This window comes from Adiantum capillus-veneris, chromosome 27, assembly GCF_014529385.1.
Source record: "Adiantum capillus-veneris isolate H3 chromosome 27, ASM1452938v2, whole genome shotgun sequence".
Lineage (NCBI taxonomy): Eukaryota > Viridiplantae > Streptophyta > Polypodiopsida > Polypodiales > Pteridaceae > Adiantum > Adiantum capillus-veneris.
Window position 1 is genome coordinate 50364996 of NC_140957.1, and position 13292 is coordinate 50378287.

Genomic DNA, 13292 nt, shown 5'->3' on the forward strand with positions numbered 1-13292 from the left:
TTTTTTAGCATCATCAAGGTATTTGTTGGCCCTTTGAAGCCGCATCTAGCACACATAAATCTTAAAACTAGCTTGTTATCAAACCATGATCACTGATAAATAACCAAGTAGACTTCAATCAAGCACAATGTGCATCCTTCTGATAATTTTCCCATCATTGAAGTGGAGCTACACGACATCCACCCCCATTGAACCTATACAGCCTCCAGTCTGTGCCAACTGCACTTCAATCTGCATTTGCTATAGGTACCTTTAGCTTTTGTCCATCATTAAACTTACATAATTGGTAAACATATGAAAAATAATATAAGTCTTATACCCTATCATCAATGTTCTAGCTTAATCATTAGGTAACTGCTCATCAAAAATATTTGAACCGTATCTATCGTATCTCCAAAGCATTCAATTATGAAAAACCTGTTTAGTGAACCCCGCCAGACTCAAGTGCTCCACGTAATGATACACACGGCTTGACCATCAAGCCCACTTTAGACCCTGTCAAGCTCAAGTATGCCTTACTACGTCCGCACACAGAATTGCCGTTAAGTCCTTTACTTCGAGTTTTGGTAGCAGAACCAACTCAAAAGATGTGAAGATACTTTATCAATTGTCCAAAGAATCCAACTGGAAGCTAGCCATGTAAGCTTATTGATCACATAACCAAAAACTCTTCTAACTCAGCATAATCTAGAAACCAAAAACCTTGTACCATGCAACCTGCTACAAGAAAACAACTCATATCCTTTGAATCTGCAGCATGTACTTCAATAGCCCCCAGGATCAAATGGGATGATAACGAATTACCCAAACACTAGAGCATCATAATATCCACATGAGCATACATTTCCTATATCAATCAGCAGTAAGCATTTCTGATGCAAATATTCTACCCCTCGTTTAGATAGCACGCAATTACTATGCATACTTTAAAATTTCCATCAATATTGAATCTGCTTATGAATATCCTTAGAATCTCCTGGATCAAACACCATTGAGATCACATAGCATTGATGGGCTCTGCAATATACTAGAGCTTCACCTGAAGTATAGTGTAGCACCCACATCTCATAAACTTTTGGCAGCTTAAGGTCGTTACCAAAAAGCATTAAAGAATTTTGACTCCCTTTTACTGGCAGCCAAGACATACTGACATAAGCATCATTAGAAATAGTATCCAAATCCAGCCACATTTCGCACATTTTCCAAGGAAATCAAAAACCTTGTGCACTTTTTGCAGTATCAAGAATGATTTAGTATCATCACCCCCTCTAGCTTCATAGCCATCACAAAAAACCTTGGGAGTCTCTGGACCTGTATCATCAGAGGAAATTTTACATGTTGGGGTTTCAGCTTAATCATGAAAAACAACTTTATCCGGTAGATCTTCATCCATAGCATCCCCAAGAAAATCACCCTTGGAAGTCTCAACATTCATCAAAACTATAGGATTTATCTCCTCTTGTAGCCCATGTACAAGCATAGATGTAAAATCCATGTCTATAACCTGTTCACAATCAACATGATCTAAGCAATATTCATACTCATCTATATCATCCTTTGCTTCCACATCTGCATCCATGTTACTTAGAAATCCATCATAGCACTGTAAAGGCTCATCTGGCACCCCCTCAAAAAAGGTACACACTTTAGAAAGCTCTTCTATACTGTCATGATCATCTCCTTCAGATCTAGACAGAAAATCATCGATTATGGCATCTTCTTTTATGAGAACAACATTTGCAAACATATCGTTAGTAGAAATCATAAGTTCATTGACATTCTCAGGCTCACCATGTGTTGGGTCCACAATCTTGATTGCTTCATCAGTTGTTGTGTATATAATAGCTTTATTTATGCAATCATCTACAACAAACATGTTGTCCTATAGTTCTGATAGTTTCAGTAATATCTTGTAGAGGTTCATCTTTTGGATGAACTCCTTTAGAATAATTCATGTCAAGGTCAGCAGCTTGTGAACCACTTGTTGTATAGTCTATGTCTTCACTGGAATTATTGGTGATAGCGTCCATGCAAGCAATCTTTGAAAAATATCATATAATTTGTTTCAGCATTAAATCATCGTTTACCTTTTCTATGTTTCTCAAAATATGCTCCTTCGAAACTGAACCTGCTACCTCCAATTCTGCATTTTATTTGACTTCGCTTCTTACAAAAATGTGTTCCCAAAATTCATCATAGTTGAGGAGCTGCATCTGATCCCCTTCACCTTTACTGAAGACAACCTAGATTCGTTCAATAATCTCTTTTAATTCCAAATATAAATCCTTGAGATTTTGTAAATAAATTCCTCTGCAAAATAGTTCCACAGTGTAGGATATGCTTCTCCCTTTTCTTGAACCTGCTTTTGAAATCCAAGTTTAAATCCTCTTCAAAAATTGCAATCATCTGATTTTCTAGAATATTTTGGCTCTTCATCTCGGCTTCATAACATGCAATAAAACCTTTTGGATCACATCCCTGAAAAACATGATAATGCTCCCATACATCATCAATTGCCATCTCTATTGCATCATCAATCTGCTAATTTGTCTGCATGGCTTTTGCTTCCTGCAAACATCCCTGAACTAGTTCCCACATTTTTGGCAAGTCTGCAACTGCCAGATTTTATTAAATCCATTGGAATTGAAATCTTCAATAAACTGCTTCAATTGTTATGGCATCTCCATCTTTACCTCCCATCCGAGCTCGGTTTTGCGTCGGGATCACCAAAAGATGTCGGGGAATATGTGTTCGAAACGAGAGCTAGAAAGGTGCCCGGCCTCTGGCTGTGAGAGGTGTGAAAGAGAGAGAACAACAAACACTGAAAGATTTGGCAAACACTGTAATCATCGATTAATTGAATATGCTTTGAGTTCACTTCAATCAAAGACCAAGGCGGGCTGTTAGCAACACCATAAATCGAATTAATTGTTGAAAAGTAGGACTTTAAGCTCCCTTTTTACAAGATTAACCGGGTTGTTAACCACTTCAGGACTTAACAGGATGACTAATCAATCTCTAGATGGTGACGGTGATGGCAATTTTCTTCATGACGCACTCTTCCTGCTTCAACTGCCCTTGGTTTCTGCAAACTTTAAGTCTGCTCACTACCTCAACCTTCATGCTTCAATTATTATCAAAGGTTCTGCAGCTTCCGGCTCTATGTGCTTTACACTGCCTTTTGCCGCTCACAAATTTTTACTTTCTCCTCTAATCTACTTGCTCCGATTGCCTTCAAGCTCTGTATGACCTTGGTGATTTCTCTTACCGATCTCGATAGAGTGAGCTTACCTGCTCCTTAAGGGATGAGAGAGAGTCCCTTCATAATTCCTCATCTAGGAAAGAGAGAGAGCAACTCCTTGCTTGTCACCCTGCCTTGAGCTTCCCTCTTGCTTCCTTAGGTCAAAGCCCTTGCTCATGCACAGAGAGGGAGATCTTTCTTCAATACTTTTTTCTATTTCTTATACCTAGTTCCGAGAGCGAGAGAGAGAGAGACCTTCACAAGATTCCTTGCACAGAGAGAGAGAGAGAGAGAGAGAGAGAGAGAGAGAGAGAGAGAGAGATTGTCCCCTTCCTTTGCTAACCGAGGATGAGAGAGAGGGTCGTTCCTTCGTTCATGCTCTTCTTCCTCTATGCAATTCCCTTGATTCCCCTCTCTTCCCTCATTCATGTCTCTTTTTCCCAAAACTCCTCTATATTTAGTTTTTTTTTTTTAATCTCCTCTTTGCTTGTCACGGCAGCGTGACAACCTGCCTGTGACGTGGTAGGGGTGGGGGTTGAAGTGCACAAGCAGCTGCTACAAGGATGGTACAGAACAGGGTTGCCATGGGGTGAGGTAAAGCTTTAGTTTCATAGCAGACTTCAAAGGAGGTCGCTATTGTGTACTATGAGCGCATCTTCTCTCCCTTTCTCTCGCGTTTTTTGCATGCACGCTTTCTCCATTGTTTTCTTTTCCCTTCACACACACTTAATTAACCAATCCCTTTGGGCGGCCATTGGCCCTAGCCCCTTGGGCTCAATTGATTTTCAGTTTGGGCAGCCATTGTCCTCAATTGGATGGCCTTGACCTCATAATACACCACAATTGGCATGCACATCAACCAAGCATTGCTCAACACAATTGTCATTTTTAGCAGACCTTCTAACAATATCATTTAATGCTGAAATAGAATTATATGATTTTTTTTCAAAGATAGCTCGCATGGATGCTACCTCCAATAATTCCAGTGAAGACATAGACTGTACAACAAGTGGTTCACAAGTTACTAACCTTGACATGAATTATTCTAAAGGAGTTCATCCAGAAAATGAGCCTCTATAAGATATTACTGAAACTATCAGTACTATAGCCGAGCAGGACAACACGTTTGTTGTAGATGATTACATAAATAAAGCTATTATATTCACAGTATTTGAAGAAGGAATCCAGAGTGTGGACCCAGCACAGGATGAGCTTGAGAATGTCAATGAACTTATGATTGCTACTAACAATATGTTTGCAGATGATTTTCTCACAAAAGAAGATGCCATAATCGATTATTTTTTTCTAAATCTGAAGGAGATGATCATGACAGTATAGAAGATCTTTTTGAAGTGTGTAACTCTTAAGAGGGGGTGGCAAATGAGCCTTTATAGTGCTATGATGGATTGCTAAGTAACATGGATGCAGATGAGGAAGCAGAGAATGATATAAATGAGTATGAAGATTGCCTAGAGCATGTTGATTGTGAACATGTTACTGACATGGATTTTACATCTATGCTTGTACATGGGCTGCAAGAGGAGATAACTCCTACAATTTTTATAAATGTTGAGACTTCCAAGGGTGATTTTTTTCAGGATGCGATGGATGAAGATCTACATGATAAAGATGTTTTTCACGATCAAGCTGAAACCCCAACAGGTAAAAATTCGTCTGATGATACAGGTCTTGGGACTCTTAAGGTTTTTTGTGATGGCTATGAAGCTATAGGGGGTGATGATGCTAAATCATCCTTGATATTGCAAAAAGTGCACAATGTTTTTCATTTCCTTGGATAATGTTGGCTGGATTTGGATACTATTCCTAATGATGCTTATGTCAGTGAGGTCTTGGATGCCAGTAAAAGGGAGTCAAAATTCTTTAATGCTTTCTAGTAACGATCCTAAGCTACCAAAAGTTTATGAGATGTGGGTGCTGCACTATACTTCATGTGAAGCTCTAGTATATTGTGGAGCCCATCAATGCTATTTGATCTCAATGATGTTTAATCTAGGAGATTCTAAGGATCTTCATAATCAGATTCAATATGGATGGATATTATTAAGTATGCATAGTAATTGCGTGCTATTTGAACCAGGGGTAGAATATTTGCATCAAAAATTCTTCGTGTTGATTGATACAGGAAATGTATGCTCATGTGGATATTATGATGCTCCAGTGTTTGGGAAATTCCTTATTATCCCATTTGATCCTGGGGCTATTGAAGTACATGTTGCAGATTCAAAGGATATGAGTTATTTTCTTGTAGCAGGTTACATGGTAAAAGGTTTTTGGTTTCTAGTTTATGCTAAGTCAGAAGAGTTTTTGGTTATGTGATCAATAAGCTTACATGGCTAGCTTCCAATTGGCTTCTTTGGACATTTGATAAAGTATCTTCACATCTTTTGAGTTGGTTCAGCTACCAGAACTTGAAGTAAAGGACTTGACGGCCATTTCTTGTGCACACATAGTAAGGAATACTTGAGCTTGACAGGGTTCCCTAAAGCGAGCTTGATGGTCAAGCTGTGTGTATCATTAACTAGAGCACTTGAGTCTAGCGGGGTTCACTAAATAGGTTTTTCATAATTGGATGCTTTGGAGATACGACAGATACAATTCAAAGATTTTCGATGAGCAGCTACCTAATGATTAAGCTAGAATATTGATGATAGGGTATAAGCCTTATATTATTTTTCATATGTTTACCAGTTACGTGAGTGTGGTGATGGCAAAAGCCTTAAGGTACCTATACCAGATGCAGATTGAAGTGTAGTTGGCACAGACCGGAGGTTGTACAGGTTAAGAGGGTGGTGGATATCGTGCAGCTCCACTTCCATGATGGGAAAATTATCATAAGGATGCAAATTGTGCTTGATTAAAGTCTACTTGGTTATTTATCAATGATCATGGCTTGATTACAAGCTAGTTTTAAGCTTTATGTATGCCAGATACAGCTTCAAAGGGCCAACAGATATCTTAATGATGCTAAAGAATAGTATGCTTAAAGTGAGAAGTGAACTATGTAGTGCTTGAAGTGCTCTACCGGCCTATCTTTACAGCTTGTCGATTGGAGCTACGATGAAAAAGTTATGGCAGTTTGAAGTTTGAATCAATTCCCCTGTTTCCTAGTAACTGTAACTGTAGAGTTTTGATCATTTTCAAAAGTCAATGAAGCATCTTTACAGTGTATGTGAGCATCATTGGCTTTAAGCTTATCCATTCCTAGAATTCCATCGTAGATTTCTATGGGTAAGAATTTGAAGTTTGTAGAAGTATTATGACCGTCCAAAACAAAATTCAAGTTACCAACTGAAGTAGAAGATTTAACCTTTCTACCTGTAGCTAATTCTATTGTAAGGTCTGTATCAAGGTGTTCAAGAAAAATGAGGTCTCTAATGCACTTAGGAGATATGAAAGAATGTGTACTCCCTGAATCAATCAATAAGGTAAAATGGTTACCTTGATACTCTGTTGGGGTTTGATTCACTAAAAATTGTTCATTCACTCCCTGATGTTCATTTGCAGCATGAACATACGTGTTTGCCTGATTTCCTTCACCTCTAGCCCATTGAGCTCTATTAACTTGAGGTCTTCCTTAAGGTCTTTGATTCCCTCCTCCTCTGGACGAGGTTGACGGTTAACATTTCCATTGTTGTTATTGTTGACATGAGGTCCATTCCGAACAAAAGGTGGATTGCATGGTCTAAAATTCCCTTGGTTTTGAGGTTGTCTCTGGTTTTGGTTAAAGTTTTGTTGATTGAAGTTCCTCTGAAGTGCCGATGGTCTGGGTCTAAAGTTTACAAAATTCCAATTCGGTTTGAAGTTTATATGTTCATAATTGTCCACCAGTCCTATGAAGATGGAATTGTTAAATGGGAAATCCCTGTATTGATCACCAGGATCAAGAAAAGTGTACCACAAATGATCCTACGTGGCTTTCAAACGTAATAAGTTCTCTCTTCTTTGTTGTGGATTTCCAGACCTCTTTTCCTCCTCGAGACGAGGCTTTTTTATTTCACGAACAAGAACATGTTCTAGTCTCCTCTTTTCGGTAGTAGATAACTCTATTTCAATGGGTTTGCCTACATCAAGGACATCTGCAAAATTAATAAGACGAAGACTCTGGAGTCTAGTCTTCATAGGATTATGTAACCCTGATACAAATGGAGCTACCTTGACCTCTTGAGTCATCTCTGCTAGAGCACTGAAAATTGAGCACTCTATGCCAATTTATAGGTTCTCCAACTGCCCAGAGTGTGCCCCAAGCTGAAGGTACCGCTAGTTTTGCAGCTATGAATAGCTTCCTGCTTTTGGAAAGCCTTTCCTAAAAACAAGCCTTTGCTTTTGGTCGTCGACTTTTCCACTTACCATTTAATTTTTACAGCAAAATTGGCCAATTGAACAGTATCAAGCCAACTAATGGAAACTGTAGCTAGACTATGCCGCACCGTAATGTCCCGACATAATTATGACTTTCCCGTACTGCCACGGCATATTTACGATATCGCTTTTTATAAAAATAATTTTTGTAAAAATCACGTTTGGTCTTGATTTTGCTCCGGGTGATCATTTTTAAATCTGACGGAGACTAGAATTAATATTTTTATGTTTAGGTCATCCTAAAAAGCATATTGCTTTTTCAAAAATGCCAAAAAGCTCGAAAAGCTAAAAATAGCATAAAAAGCAAGAAAAGTAATTTTTTTTAAAATTGAACCATGGATTTTCCTTGTCCACTAGAATAAAAAGCGGACTCGCTTTTCACTAAAAAGCACTAAAAATCATGAAATGCTAAAAATAGAGTGAAAAGCACTTAAAAAGCATATTTTTATAAAATTGAACCATAGCTTCCCTAGAACATGTAGATCAAGGATCCGACCTTGCTTTTTGCAAAAAAACACCTAAAAGCATAAAAAGCATGAAAAACCTAAAAAAAAAGTGGATTTTTTCAAAACTGAACCAAACGTCTGTCTGACCTACTAGAACATGGAAATGACTTTGCATTTTACTTTAGAACCGTTGTCCATTAAGCATCTTAAGTCAAAATTTGATAAAATAGATATTGAATGCTATTTTTCTTATTTTTAGAAGAGACCCAAAAATTGGGAAACTTACATCCTCCCACACTTGAAAAATTTGAGGTGTCCTCACCTCAACATGAAACCTAGATAATTTTGTCTCATTACATCATCACCTTCCCTAGTGGCATCTTCCTGAGGATATGTTAACCAATCAAAAAGGTTTTCAATAATGGTCCTATTACGTAGAGGCTTGGTTCTATTATGAAGTATTACTTTGAGATATACTTCAATAGTTCCATCGGTAGAGGTACATAATAGAGAATCATCAAGAATATATTGCGGATCAGGTACATATTTCTTGAGTAAGGTGATGTGAAAAACATCATGTACCTTTATGTGTGGTGGTAACAAGATTCTGTAAGCTTGATCATTAATTCTCTCCGTGATTACAAAAGGTCCATAATATCTGGCACTTAGCTTCTTACACTTACCCATTGATAAAGAACTACGTTTGGGTTTTACTCTCAAAAATACCATATCGCCCTCTTCAAAAAGTTTGGCAGATCGTCTTGGGTCAGCATAACTCTTCTATCTATCTTGAACGGTCTTAATATCGTGTCGTATAAGATCAGTTTATAGTTGCATTTCATCCAACATTTCTTTGGATGCTTGAGCTCGTATGAGAGGGTCTATCCATTTGAGTGGAGTAAGACACTCTTAACCATGCAATGCTTGAAAAGGAGACATTCCAATTGAGCGTTGGAATGAAGAATTATAGACAAATTCAACCAAATACAAATATCTAGTCCATTTACTCTGTTCATACATACAATAAGCTTTTAATATGTCTTCATTGATTTGATTTGTTCTTTCTGTCTGCCCATCCGTTTGAGGATGATAAGCAGTACTAAATGCTAATTGGGTTCATGTAGCTGAGAATAAGGCTTTCCAAAAATCAGAGGTGAACTTCATATCACGATAAAAAATTATCCGTCGAGGTAAACCATGATACATGCAAACACCTTTCATGAAGACTTGAGCTATGTCCTTAGCCGTAAATGTCATCTTGACTGGGAATAAATGGGTCATTTTTGTAAGTATATCAACAACCACAAAAATAGAGTCATATCCCAGAGATGTAGGAAGTCCTATAATAAAATCCATAGATGTGCATTCCCATTTTCATTTGTGGAGCATCAATAGGTTGAAGCTTACCGGGGTATCGAATTCGTTCAGCTTTAATATGTTGACATGTTAAACATCTCGTAACATAGTTCAACATATCACGCTTTAGTCCTGGCCAAAAGAAACTTTTTCTTACAGTAGAGTAAGTTTTAATGTATCCTGGATGTCCTTCTATAGGTGTATCATGAGCTTCCTGTAATATATGAAGTTTAATTCCACCTTGATTTGGAATACAAAGACGGTTACCTAAGTAAAGGTCATCTCCTTCAACGTAAAAGCCTTTGATTTGCCTTTCTTGCTTCTTTGTGCGATTATTTAAGTTCATCAAGTATTGGATTTTTAAGTAGTATGGGTCTTGAGTCATATATTCCCAGATAAGGTCAATTAAACATCCAACCATGCAAAGTTGATGTGTCACATCTGCACTTTACCTCCTTAGCACATAGAGCTAGTTTTGACCTAGAAAGATAGAAAGCAATCATAACCATGCATATGAGGCATCCACATCAATCCATAAGTTTTCATACATCATATGATAACATCTATCACCATAAACATGATGCAAAACACCTCCGACCTTTAGGTCAACCATAAACCATAACTTTACACATATGCAAAAAACAACTTTTTGACATTATCGAGAGCATGCATAACATGCAAATGTGAAAGTTTTTGACCTCGAACCAATGTATCAAGCTTGGCTCCAAAATATAGACTAGAACTCTATCACATCACTTTACCCATATGGTACTTATACAACAAACGGCAACCCAAAAAGAAAGCCACTCTAACTATATCTGCCTATGCGGTTCGGGTTGTCTAACTATATACCGTCACACAAGTTTATGTGCATCAAATAGTTGAAATCAACTCACCAAAACAAACCATAAATCATACATAAACATCTCAGTTAACTCATGACGTCATATGGTACTCCCCCTAGGTAGCACCCCTGCATGCGTAGGTAAAACCGGTTATAGAACGATTAATAACTCGCATTCCCGAGGTGATAAAGAAGACATAATTACATTTATCATCAAGTTTCATCAAGCTTTTCAATTGGTTAAGTGGGTTTGCCCATCCGGTGAATCTATATAGTGGTTCTCCAAGGAGCCTAGAGTCGGACAATTTGGTTGTGCAGTGGGCAGCAAGTTGTTTCTTGACCGATCCTCTTAGCTCGTGCATGATTTTCACATGACACCGAAGAGAGAAAATGTTCTAAATGATGTGTTTTATCTCTGGTATAAAGGGTTTGAGCTGATTCCTAACGGTTTGTGAGTTATGACCAAAATAGTATTTCTATCGTCTCTATGACGTGAAACAAAAAGCGCTCTTTATGCACGTACGTGATCATAAACACATCAAGTGCATAAATCACCATGTTAAACATGATGAAATAATCATGGGGCAACTTCATACGTACTCGGTTAATCCATACATGCACTCGTATGCGAAAAAACAATCACCGAGAGGGTGACTACTCAGAAAAACGACAAAGAGAGAGAGAGAGAGAGAGAGAGAGAGAGAGAGAGAGATGATGGCTATGGAGTTTAGAGATTTTCACCATGCTTTATAATCGATTAGGGGTTGTCGAATGGCTTCTTGCTTTGCCACAAGAGAGCGGTGATGAGAGCTACGTAGAGGTATCCGCCACGAAAGCTTCTTGAGAGCGCGTACACTGTTAAACGAGAGAGGAGATAGTAAGAAAGTAGAGAGAGAATATCCTTCTTCTTCTTATTCTTCTTCTTCCCGAGAGAGAAGAGCTTATGGAGATGGTGATGAAGAGCTTGCACCACTCCCTATAATAGATATGTATAGCCTTGCGGTAGTAGACGCAACAAACGACACTAAAAACTGAGCACTAACTGATAATTTATAGGCAATGCAGCAGGTTGGAGTGAGTCCCAAGCAAAAAATTAGCGCTAGTTTTGGAGCCAAGAATAGTTGTAAGCTTTTGGGAACTTTGCTAAAAACATGTCTTTGCTTTTGTTGGTGAACTCTCCCACTTACCATTCAATTTTTACAGTAAAATTGGCCAACTGAACAGTATCTGGCCAACTAATGGAACCTTAGCTAGACTATGTCGCATCGTAATGTCCGACTTTTCCGTATTGCCCTGGCGTATTTACATGATCGCTTTTTATAAAAATAATTCTCGTAAAAATCTCGTTTGGTCTCGTTTTGCTCCGGGTGATCATTTTTAAATCCGACGGAAACTAAAATTAATATTTTTATGTTTAGGTCATCCTGAAAAGCACATTGCTTTTCAAAAATGCCAAAAAGCACGAAAAGCTAAAAATAGCGTTAAAGCAAAAAAAAAAAAAAAAATTTCTAAAATTGAACCACGTTTCCCCTCATCCATTGGAATAAAAAAGCAGGCTCGCTTTTCACTAAAAAGCACTAAAAATCATGAAAAGCTAAAAATAGCATGAAAAGCACTCAAAAAGTAAATTTTTAAAAAATTGAACCATAGCTTTTGCGGAACATGTAGATCAAAAATGCGACCTTGCTTTTTGCAAAAAAGCACCTAAAAACATAAAAAGCATGAAAAGGCTAAAAATAGCGGATTTTTCCAAAATTGAACCAAACATTTGTCTAGCCTACTAGAACATGGAAACAACCTTGCTTTTTACTTTAGAACCTTCCATTACTGTCAATCAAGTATCTTAAGTCAAAATTTGGCATAATAGATATTGAAAGCTATTTTTCTTATTTTTAAAAGAGACCCAAAAATTGAGTAATTTACATCCTTCCACACTTGAAAAATTTGAGGTGTCCTCACCTCGACATGAAACCTAAATAATTTTGTCTCATTATATCATTATGTTCCCAAATGGCATCTTCCTGAGGATACGTTGACCATTTAACAAGGTGTTCAATAATGGTTTGATTTCGCAGAGGCTTGGTCCTACTCTGAAGTATCACTTCGGGGTATACTTCAAAAGTTCCATCAGTAGAGGTAGATAAAGAGAATAATCAAGAATGTGTTGTGGATCAGGTACATACTTCTTGAGCAAGCTGACGTAAAAAACATCATGTACCTCTATGTGTGGTGGTAACAAAAGTATGTAAGCTTGATCATTAATCCACTCTGTGATTACAAAAGGTCCACAATATATGGCACTGAACTTCTTACAATTACCCATTGATAAAGAACTATGTTTGGGTTTTACTCTCAGAAATACCATATCTCCCTATTATCCGACGAGGTAAACCGTGATACATGAAAACACCTTTCATGAAGATTTGAGCTATATCCTTAGCCATAAATATTGTCTTGACTGGAAATAAATGGGTCATTTTTGTAAGCATATCAACAACCACAAAAATAGAGTCATATCCCAGAGATGTAGGAAGTCCTGTAATAAAATCCATGGATATGAATTCCCATTTCATTTGTGGAGCATCGATAGGTTGAAGCTTATTGGGGTATCGAATTTGTTCAGCTTTAATACATTGACATGTTAAGCATCTTGTAACATAGTTCAACACATAACGCTTTAGTCCTGGCCAAAAGGAACTCTTTCTTACAGTAGAGTAAATCTTAATGTATCTTGGAGTCCTACTATAGGTATATCATGAGCTTTCTATAATATCTGAAGTTTAATTTCACCTTGATTTGGAATACAAAGTTGGTTACCAAAGTAAAGATCATCTCCTTCAACGTGAAAGCCTTTGATTTGCCTTTCTTGCTTCTCTGTGCGATTATTTAAGTTCATCAAGTAATGGATTGTTATGTAATACGGATCCTGCATCATACCTTCTCGAATAAGGTCAATTAAAGAAGTAGTAGAGGTTGTGAAAGCCACTACAGTACTCTTCCTGCTTAAGGCATCAGCCAACAAGAT